We start from the raw sequence: 12,192 nt of genomic DNA, 5'->3' as shown, positions 1-12,192 counted from the left end.
AATGTGGCAAATATCTTAATAAAAGGGGTCACCAAGAACATGGTTGCCAGTCATATAGACCCAAACTGTACAGTCAGATGCAGCCCAAAGGAAAAGGTGGGCTGTAAACTGCCCCAGCCAGGAGCAGCCCGGAAGGCAATGTGTCTCAGACATCCCTCTGAGACTCAGTTCATCCTTGCACCTGCCTATCAAGAATGTGTTTGTACAGAAATCCATTTTTTTTCTAGAAAACAATAGTGTGTTTCTCTTTTTGCACCACTGTGTTACTTTCCTAGCAATATCTAGTAGAATTTAACTCATTTTTCACAACTGATCACAGGTCATCTTCTCTTCATCTCAGGCTACATTGCTTTTCAAACAGCCAGCATTAATCTTTCTTATATAAAGAATGGTATCCATTTGGGACTTGTAGACGTGGGCACACATCTAGTAAAATGGTGTGGTAGCAGACATTCAAAGATACATAGTGATGGACATCTGCATTGCAAAGGAAAACACTGAGGTTTACATGGAACATGCGTGCCTTGCCAGACTAATTTTGATTATATTTTTAAATAGTTCTAAGAGCTGATTTTAACTAAATTCTGAAATTGAATATATAAACCTTAAAACTATTGCATTCACTTCTTTCAACTCGACGAAATCCCATTCAATGCCAGTTCAGAGTTGAATGTTCTCATTGGGTCCAAATCGCTGCTGGTCCAAATCGACAAAGAAGCCGATTTAAAGCAGAAGAGAGTTTTCCCCTACATTTTTGATTGTGTTGGAATATATATAGCTACACAGATGTGTATAAACATATGTAGAAAAAATATACAAGCACAAAACTCATTCAAAATATTTCATCAGCTTATTTTTCTGACTTTACCAATAATTTAGTGTGGGTTCAATCCTGCTCCATTTAAATCAGTGGGAATTTTGCCAAAGGAGTCAATGGGAACAGGAGCAGTATTTGTGTGACTAACATACAGATCAACTACTCTCTGTCTCAGTTTCTCCATCTGTCAAACAGGGACTATAATTCCTATAGATCATCATACTTTGAGATTCTTACATGAAAATTGCTATTATTTATTTGCATTGCAGTAGTACCTAGGAGGCCTAGTCACGGACCAGGACCCCTTTGTGCTTTGCAGTGTACTAACACAGAACAAAAGCACATTATTAAGGGTAGTGTCCGAAGACTCTATTCCAAGATGTCTAGATGACAGAAATGTCCTTTTGTCTCTGCACTTCCTAAATAATTCAACACAATTATTAGCACAAAACTGTCAACGGCTTCTATAGAAACTGCTGATTTTCATGCATTGTGCATGCTGAACACACCATGGGCTCTACACTAATAATCATCAATCATCATTATCTCTAACATCTAAAAGTGGGGATACCTTTCCAGTCCCTCCTTTTGCACCATTTGGGGCATGAATACATTTTAGCGTCAAGAGAATTTTCTTAAAGGAATAGTTTTCATCCACTAACTTCCATCCTTCTGTATGAATGTAAAGTTTCACTTCTATAGCACCTAAATGGAAGAAATGTGTGTCATAAAAAGTCTTTTCTCTCACACTAGCAAGATTGAAGAAATCTTCCGAGACACAGGCAAGTGGGTGTCCTAATCTCAGAAGAGGCTGCCTAGAGATAGCCTATCTCAATTTATCTGTACAAAACCTTTTTCAAAGCAGACTATTCATCTCTTGAAAAGGCTGTAACAAATTCAAGAGAAGAAGAAAAATTCCAAGCCAGAAAATCTTGTAAAGGTCAGTCAACAAACTGAAAATATTATAAAGTAGATTCATTGTTTGCTGGTAGAGAAAGCTTGGTTTAATTACCTTTAAACTGTATTTCTGGGGCAGTAAAAAGATTACATTATTATGCTGAAGTCTGACTGAGTGATGCAAGATCCAGCCTGATATTCTAAAAATTACAATTACATTTTCACTTTTGAACTTTTTTTTATTTATTCTTTTATATAGGTCACAAGTGATTAAATATACTATATCGTGGTTGGTATTTTTTAATGCATTACATAAAGATCTTCCCCTTTGCTACCCATAATACTGGCAGTGGCCAAATGACTGGATTTCTAGAAATTTTTATAAATAAGAATCCTGAAGAAGCCATAAAACATTTAACTTAATTGTCTTCACAAATCTTGCTTGATTGCTTTAATAATGGCTTTCCTAGGTACCAGGGTTTCAGGTCCTTCATGTCATGTAAGAAACAAAGTTTATGTAACAATACAACATGTGTTTTATCTTACTAAGAGAATACATCTTTCAGTTCATGCATGTATATATGACAGTTGTATTATGTATGGCTGCAATATCATCACACATAAGGGGATACTATAAAAGGAATCTGAACCAATGTGATAGTTATGAACTGTTTCTTCAGGCTACAAGGAAAATACTGCAGTTATGATCATCTTACCTTCAAAAAGTAAAATTTATGCTAAATAAACAGTTAAGAGATAAACCAAATTCTTCAGAAATAAAGTTTGTATTCAGGATTTACACAATCCATAACCCCAGTATCTAAATTTCAAGGTTGCCTGCCCACAAATCGAGATGTGTCTTGTATGTAACCGGGTGATTATTCAGGCAACTTATTCCACTAGGACCAAAACTTGACCCCACATAGCAATAAATAGTAAGTCTGAAGGTGGTCAATCCTAGTACAATATTTATATTCTGATTGATTTAGTTTATAATTATGTGGCAAAAATAAGAAAGTAGGCAATTTTTCAGTAATCGTGGGCTGCGACATTTGTGTATTTTCATGTCTGATTTTGTAAGCAAGTAGTTTTTAAGTGAGGTGAAACTTGGGGGTACACAAGATAAATCAAACTCCTGAAAGGTATACAGTAGTCTGGAAAGGTTGAGAGCCACTGTTCTAAGTGGTACCGTACACAAGAAATAGTCCCATTGTTTTCAGCTCAACTGCTTAGGGACTGAGGACTGGTCTACACACAGGTTTTGTCCTGGTATAACTAGTTTGGTTAGAGGTGTGATTTTTTTTTTTTACTGATAAAGTTATACTATTGCAATTTCTAATGCGGAAGTAGCTATATCAGTATAAAGGTGTTTATACCACTATACCTTCTGTACTGGAATAGTTATACCAAGTAAGGCACTGGTATTTATACCAATATAACTGCATCAACAGTGGAGGGGGTTGTAGCAGCGGAGATGCAGGATGGCATTTTAGAAACAGTTTCTGAGCCAAAGAAAGTGGAGGGTCTCTGACAGGGGTCCATTCATGGCAGACAATGTGGACCTGTTGATTGAATTAATTGCAACTTATTTTCCATGTGTGCAACTGTGTTTCTGATTCAGGATAACTAGCAAAGCATGGTGGGACCATGTCATCCTGCAGAACTGGGATGACTGGCAGTGGCTCCAGAATATCCACATGAGGAAACAAACCTTTCTGGAACTGTGTGGGGAGCTTGCCCTGACCCTTCAGTACCAGGACACTTTATTGAGGAAGACCATACCAGTGCAGGAGCAAATTGCCCTCTGCAAGCTGGCTACCCCAGACTGCTAAAGATCAATGGCAAACCAGTTTGGTGTGGGCAAGTCACCTGTGGTAGTTGTGATGGTGTAGGGTTGCCATACAATTGTTACTGTGACATACCCACATGTGGTTGATATTAGAACTGTGCCAGAAATAATAGTCAGCTTTCAGAGATTGGGGTTCCCTAACTGCACCATGGCCATTGATGGCACACGTGCCCATAACTTGCCTTCCATGGGGAGCAAGAGACTATGTAAACCCCAAAGGGTACTTTTCATAATTCTGCAAGCTTTGGTGGACCAGAGAGATAGGTTCATAAACATTACTGTGAGTACCACTGGCAAAGTGCATGGAATAAGTGTTTTCAGGAGATTTGGACTTCTCTTGGGAGAAGCTGAGACCTTGTTTCCTCCTAATAATGTCATCAACAGGGTGTTGGTGCCAATTATTATTTTGGGGGACTCTGCATACCCACTCCTAACATGGCTCATGAAGCCATATCCTGACAACACAGCACCTGCTAGAAGTTTCTGTTACATGCTTAGCAGTTCCGGGATGGTTGTGAAGTGTGCCTTTGGCAGGCATGGCGTGATTTACAGAACATTTGGATGCCACTGTGGTCAATGCTGTTCATATGATTGTGGTTTGCTGTGCCCTGCACAACATCGGCAAGAAAGTAGGTGAACACTTTTGCATGGAGTGGATTGAAGACTCCATTGGTTTGCAGGCCAGGTACGTGCAATCAGAAAGTACACCTGTTCTCTCTGGGTCTGCTTCTTGGTATTCAAGGGAAGTAAGGTATACCCTCTGTGCTCACATTTATGCACATCAGGGTGAAGTTAATGAAATCTGAAGCTGTCCTGTTGCCCTACATTTTGTGAATAGTTAATAAATGTTACTTCTGTTGCCAGTTTTCCAATGTCAGTTACCAGTGCATGCCTTTCTTTCTGGGTGGAGGAGAGGGGAGGGCACTATAATGCTGAGGGCTCTTTCCCACCTCCGAGCTCAGCACACACCATGTCTAAAAACTGTCAAGGCCATGGATACTAATTGCCTAGAGTAAATTGTGTCCCACAGTTTCCTCGGTTATCATACCCCTGGTATGTCAGCATGGATGAGGGGGAGAAGGTAACTTTAAGGTGAGGGGAAGCATTGTCATCCCAGAGTCCACCACACACTAGGGGTTCCCCTTGTGGGTGATGATACGCCAATGTGCATTGTCTTGCGGGTAGTGGATTGATGGGTTCTCCACCTAGAAAGTTAATGGGGATGGATCCAGGAACCATACAAGGTTGCATAGGTGTCTGATGACAGGTGCGTTGGATGGGGCGGTATGTGTCATTTCTTCCACTGCAGTACTAAATCCCTTAATTATGATCACTTAGAACTCTCACTATGCTTTTCACAAAAAAGCATAAGTCACAAAGAGCTTCAGTTAATAAAAATAGAAACATTAATTGTAGAATATGGGGGAGAGGGGAAAACATATACAGACCCCAACGCTTAAAATAACAAAATATTTATTAATCAGTTCTTCAGCAGAAACTTGGAACAGTGCAACTAGGGAACACAGGAAAAAGCAACATACAGTGAATGATTGTGCAATTAAGCTTAATTGCAAAGTAACTGAACTTGCATTTAATCCTATACTGAAGGCCACAATATGCATCATTATGGAATGTTTAGAAACTGCTCCCTCATTGTTTCTCATGGACAGATATTCTCATTTCTGGCATTGGAAGTGTGAAGTATACGCAGACAGAGTAGGTAAATAGCACCAGAGAGGTTTGGGAATATTGTAACTTGCTTTGGGAAGGAAGGGTGAAAACCATCCTAAAAGACAATCACCAATGGTCTATCTGACTTTTGTTCCAGGCAGGCACACTATTAGAAAACAAATATTTTTAAAGTATCAGCATGGAAAAAAAGAAGTTCTGTTTGAGGCAAGTGGTGGGATCTCATCAATCAGGAACTTTTTAGTGGATGGATAACAGAACTGCATTCACTGAGTGGAGCAGCCTTATTAGCTACCAGCGTGGTCCAAGAAAGTTCTCTTCCCAGAAATCTGCATGGAATTTCTGTTCCATGAGGAGTTTTCTGACATCATGTTCCAGGAGTGGAATGAAATCAAGATGAAAACTGACCAATCTCCGCAGTCACAAGCATATCTTCACCACTGGCTAAATTAATTACCTTAACACCCCAACCATGTCAAGAGGGAAAGTATGGTGAGTCAGAGCACAATGCATGTTGCATGAGCAATTATCTGAAAAGGTCTTTCATGGAGTTCAGAAAAACAAAAATGGACATGCAATGGATATACCGTCACTGCTACATGAGACAAATACTGGCTAGCTAAAGAAGAATGCAACCTTAACAGGGCAAATGAGCAGCAACCAATAACAGCCACAAAGACATTTACTATTTTTGCCACCACACAGACTTATTAGCACTATTAAATAGAACAATACTGTGTTATCCAAAGGACACATCGGTACCATTAACAAGCAATGAACAAGCAGCAATGTCTCAATGAATTTTAAGAATTCCTGCACATAAAAGGACTCACAAGCACTAGTATATGGGGCAATACCTTGTTAGCCAAGGTATGCACCAAAAATATTATGTAGTCAATCTTGATATTAAAAAAAAGATTACTGGAATTTTTTTTTAACTCATGCATGCTATGGAGTGTACCATGTAATATTCTTTTAATGATTTAATTGTATACTAAATATTAAGCAAAGAATGTTATGTTTACATAGCTGTGGTTATTCCTCCCCACACTTTGCATCCATCTTGGATATCTTGTAGGCCTGGTGGGAGCATGGTGGGAAAGGGGTGGAGGGCAAAGCCTTGTGGAAAGGTTCCCTCTGGGGGTTAACCAGCTGCCACACATGAGAAACAACAATATTTTTTTCCTTTCTCACTTGGCATCTGTTTTGGATAACTCACCTGGCAATGGGAGTATGGGGTGTTGTATGAAGGAAGGTACCATATGGGGGTCTGAAGTACACCCCACCACCCAAGGTAAGCACACAATCCCCTAGCATAAGCCCCCCTCCCCATCCAGGACAATTATGTTATTTGTTATAACACAGAAATTCTGCCTTAATAAACCCAGAATGAAGTACATACCCATGATAATAAATATATATGATTGTTTGACTCTTACCAGGCTGTGAATAAGTGTCCTGTTCCTCCTCCAGAGTCTGTTCAGACTCCATCTCCACAGTCTGGTCTGTCTCTCCTTCCCTGAAGAGGTACTGAGAGAATCTGTCAGGAACATCCTCACATCCATCCTGCTGTGTGGCCTCTATGGTGGCATCAAGTTCTGAGGACAGCTTCTGGGAACGCAAGTCCCCTTTACTGCCACCTGATGCCATGGCTACCTCCTTCCTCCAGCCTTACAATAAGACCCTCATGGTTCAGGAGGATATTGTGGCTGATGATGGGACCCATGCTTGGGGTGGTGCTAAGCACCCTGTCAAGTTCCCTGTAGGAGGGGCATGTGCATCCTTTGCCTTTTGGTTCAGGGATTTGAGGTATTTAACCCTCTCTTTGCATTGCACCACTGTTCAGTGGAATCCCTGCTCAGCTAGCAAATTGCAAATATTCTAATAGAGATGAATGTTATGTGAGCTTGTTATGGGGTCTAGCACCTCCTCCTGGTTACCGCGGGGATTAGCTCTTGAGGTCAATGCTGTATTCCATGGCTTGCATGTTGTTGTTCTGTCTCTCACACCGGTCTGCAGCTCCTCTCTCATCTCTCACCCTCTGTCTGGGTCATTCAGTGTTCCCCCCTCCTTGAGTAGCAAAATTCCTTCTCCCTATCAGTCCTAAGCAGTCTTACCTCTCACTGCCCAATGGTGCCATGCCCTCAATAGCTGGTAGGAGAACCCAAGTCCACCCCCAACTCTTGACTCCAGTCCAGGGACCCTCAGCTCAGCAGTTCTGGGCTTTCCTCTCTCAGGCCTCACTGCTCCTTCCCTGGACTGCTTCCTACCACACCTGGTTCCTTTTCTTTCTCTGGGTGTACCAGCTCCAAAAATCTCTTCCTGAGGAATGGGAGTGGCTGTGGTGGCGGTGCCTTCCTGCAGCCTTTCCCAGCAGCCCTGTCTGTTCATCTCCTGGACTTTATAGGCCCTTCCTATTCCTGCCCAGTTGAGCTGCCTTTAATCAACTCTGTACTCCCTGGCTATGCCTCCAGGTGCAGCCTTGACAGCTAATTGGCCCACTTGGACACTTTAACCCCTTCTTGTCCTGTGTGGGGTGAACACCCCATCACATAGCTCCTTCCAAAATAATTTCTCTGCATATAGGCACACCAGATGGACATCAGCACACTGATGATGTTCTCCAGCCAAGTTGTAGCATTCTGGAGGACAGACATTGTTTTTTAAATGGCAGGAGTTAGGTGGAGTGAGTTGTCCCAGCAATCCACTTGCACAAGAGGACGGTCCAATATTGTTCAGAGGAATGTGAACATTAGATAACTTCCAGTCCACAGAGAAAAAGAAGGTGGTGACTAAGGAGTCTGAAAGGTAGGAAGAGAATGGGGGGCCAGCATGTCCCTGCAGCCCACCACTTCCCGCATCTCCCATTGACCAGGAACGGCAAACTGTGGCCACTGGGAGCTGCAGGGGGCCATTCCTGTGGACGGTTAACACCAGCAAAATGTCTCACGGCCCGCAATCAGATTACCCTGATGGGCCGTGTGCAGCCTGTGGGCCACAGGTTGCCCACCACTGACATAGACCTAAGGGCAGTTCATGGCATCATTGCTACATTCACATCAAAAAGTGGGCAGGTGGGCAGTCAGATGGTGACAGATGGTATTAGCATGCCTGTCTGCAGAATGGGTACCTTGCTTTCTACACACCCCTAGACTCAGATCTAATAGCTTCCAGGAAGGATGCTAGGGGGTATGGGTAACAACCCAAGGTTTGACACATATAAAACCGCAAGTGTAGATACACCCTAAATTTTAACTCGACCAATGCAGCATATGTTAAAGTACACACTTCTTTGTTACACTGCACTTTTCAACTGGGTTAGCTAAAATGTTCTAATACCATATGTCTAAATCCTACTCTGGATGATGCCCAGGTGAGCTCCCTGCCTTAATCCTTCTTTCATGGAGGGTCAGGGGATCGTCTATCTAATGGTCCTGTTTTCTCACCCTGTTTGACAACTCCATTTCAGGAATCAATTGACAATATCCTGCCAAATATGACAATCTAGCTAAATGGAGTGAGACTCAATTCCTGGGTAGTCAATGGGGTTTTGGCCCTGTATGTGTATGATTTACAGCCTCTTTGGTTTCTACATCTGTGGAGCCTACAACACCACATGCAGCTGTGGGGAGCTCATAACCATGGACCCTGCAAATGCCAGATTTGATAACACTTCCAGCTATGTTTCCCTCTACCTTGCCATCCATCCTCCAACTGTGCGCACTGGTGAGTAACACACACCACACGCATGAGAAAACGGAAACATTTTCAATCGTTTGAGGAAGGTCCTTTGTTTAATAGTAAACTACTGTCTTTCTATGTATGTCATCCTGACAGCCCTCTTATTGTTGTCTTCTGCAGTGAGACAGATAATATCCCAGCATGCCATGAAGTCAAGGGATCGAGGGGGCAATACAGAACCAAAAAAAATAGGAGTCAGGTTATAAATTTCTTTAGAAATCATTTTTTTTCCTTTTATTGTGAAGGTGAAATGATCAAGCTTCGGAGGAAGGTCTCTCTCTCTCTCTCTCTCGCCCCCTCCACCCCGTTTTTAGATTCCATTATACTGTGTTCTTTGGTAACTGTTAACAACAAAGTAAAAATAAAAGCATTAAAATACACCTCACTAAAAATAAAATGGCAAAGGGTGGTTCTTTCAGGGAAGCACCCAGGCATCAATTGCTGGGAACTTTTTGTTGTCTTTTTTGTTTTAAGGGAGCGTTAGCACATTCCTAACTATGCACAACTACAGAATAAGGCATTTTGTACAATACACACTTTTTGTGATGTTTCAGGGTTTTTTCATTGTAGCCAACAGTTTGCAAATTAGGGAGAGAAGTATCCTCCTACAAAATAACTTTGTGACTCCTTCTAGCCTTTGCCCCAACTCAGTTTAACTTAAATTGATCTTTTATCGAGATTACAAACTGTTTAGCTGTTTTGTATTATTCTAAGTTTTCACATACCTGGGCAAATTTACTCTGTAGGTAAAAGGCAAACTTCATGAGAAAATCTGTTGTCTTGGTACAATATTCCCAAGCCAACCAGAAGCAGGAAGAACTAGAAATCTAACAGAAATCTTAGGATTGCAAAAAGTAAAGAATTCAGGGGCACAGTCACGGATGCACATGGACGTAACTCTATTGAATTCAATGGAGTTACAGAACTGGAGGATCTGACCTTTAATGTTGTAAGAAAACTATTTATGAGTAATTCAGAATTCCACACTTCCCTTCACCGCCCTTCAATCCCAAAAGAGCAGCACATTTTTGACTATGTATTGCTATAACTTACATTTTCAATGGCCCTTGATGAAAAAAAAATAGTTTTTCCTCATCTGACTTCTGAGTGTAAATTCAGCAGGTTTCAAGTAGCTATAGAATTAATTTGGCACCGCATGGCTTCTCTGGTCTGTCAGATTCCCTCTGATAGAAACCTGATGGGAAGAGTAGAATTTTGCTTAAATCAAATCATCAGCTTGATGGAGGCGCTCACCTCCTGCTACTCTGGTGTTCTCCATACTCAGCCCCACCCGCCATGTCAATGAAGGTCACTGAAGAGACACAGAAAGATAATATCCCACTTTCTTTGTGTTGTCAGAACTTTGGGTCTGAGAATAATAGATTATATATATTTCTAGTCCATGTGTTCGTTTCCACATTTGTTTATGTTAATAAACAAGAAAACAGTGATATATCACACCAATAAGAAGAGTAAAATGTATATCAGTGAAGTACTGTGGTGGAGCCTACAGTCTAAACGAATTTACAGATAGTGGGAAACTTGCAATCTACACCACCCAAGCCTGACTTATCTCTGTATATATTGAAGGGGCTAATGAAGAAATCAATCCAAAATTCTACTTCACCAATGGATAAAGGTGGAAAAGGACAAATGTTAAGGGCTTGACAGAGAAGGTGATGTATTAAATGCATTAAAACTAACCCAAGCTCATGAAATCAAAGGTCTTAAGAGTTCCTGCTGACTAAATCTGTAGTTGCCATGGCTGACAAAGGTTATAAAAAAAGTCTTCAAAGACTACGTAGGAAGAAGGAAAATGTCATTATGGGCTTCACCTCTCACTCTTTGCTGTCAGTTGATTTACTGTATGGATGCATCAGCCATACTTTATGTTCAACCAAATTATGCAGCTGGTTCAAAGTTCTGTTTTACTTTAAGCAAATAACAATCCCATGTAGTACATCAATAAATATTTAATTTCCTAGAAGAACACTGACTCAGGTTTGTTTGTGTGGGTTTTTTTTAAGCATTGCCTTTTGATATACATAAAACAGACAGGTAGAATTTTTGGTGTATCAGAAAAAAAGTCTTTCAGCATTATTCTGCTCTCATGTGTGCTGATATAAATCAGGAATGACCCCAGTGAAGTCAATAGAATTGCACAGGTATAAATTTGATAAGAGTGAAAACAAAATCAGGCTTTTCTGCCTATGTAAGGTTAATGTTAAGAGTTAGTCCAGCGACAGAAAGTTCAATGTATTATTCAATGTAACCATTAATAAAATAGCAGGAATACCAGTCACGTATGACTATTTTTATTTAATCATAGTCCGCTTCTTGGACTCAACTTTTTAAAAATAAATAAATAAGATATAAAAATCGTTTAGGGAAAATTTGAGTGGCTAAGCCCCATTAATCTGTCTTGATCAGGGAATATCGAAACAACCCATTCTGAGTCATTTACTATTTATTCTTAAAAGATAGTATGTGTATGTCATTCCTTAAATCAACATATAGTAATGCAGCTACATGACTAAGAATACATTGTACTTGTAGATTGTCTTCCATCTATAGATGTCAAAGTTCTTTATAAACAATCTTGAACTAAGCTGAACCCTTTTATGGGCTACACAATAATTGTAACCTTCATTTTACAGATGGAGAAACTAAAGCACAGAGAGATTATATAATTTGTCAAAAGTTAATCTCCATTTCTACTTACTTTCACTGGTCATGGAGGGCAAAGAGAAGAGTCTCAGGCAGCTGTCTTGAGTGCTGTTAGAGCTTCCATCACTACTCCTTGTGTGAACAGACTAAAGTTCTCAGAAAGGAGGCAGTGGGTTTCTTGGTTTGTTGCTCCTGGAGATTTACCAGGTCATCTTGGCTGCAGTGATTCTACACAAAATATGACAGTGATTTCTGTCTAATTGACCCATTGATTTTGCTCCATGATTGATGGCTGGCTAACTTAATGCAACATTCCAATGTGTCTAATGAGATGGGGACTATGAGAGAGGGACTGGGAAAGCATTCATATGGATAGCACACAAAGAAAGGCATAAGGAAAACCCTAAAACCCTGGGCTGGGGAAATTGAGATGTCCTGTTTTGCCTGCATTTTACAGCCCAGTACAACAAGATAATGAGGATACAGATTAGGACTAATGCACAGAAACCTCCTATAAAGTCATTCACTTGGA

The sequence above is a fragment of the Chelonia mydas genome, chromosome 12 (genome assembly GCF_015237465.2).
Source record: "Chelonia mydas isolate rCheMyd1 chromosome 12, rCheMyd1.pri.v2, whole genome shotgun sequence".
Lineage (NCBI taxonomy): Eukaryota > Metazoa > Chordata > Testudines > Cheloniidae > Chelonia > Chelonia mydas.
Note: the sequence above shows the minus strand (reverse complement) of the source record.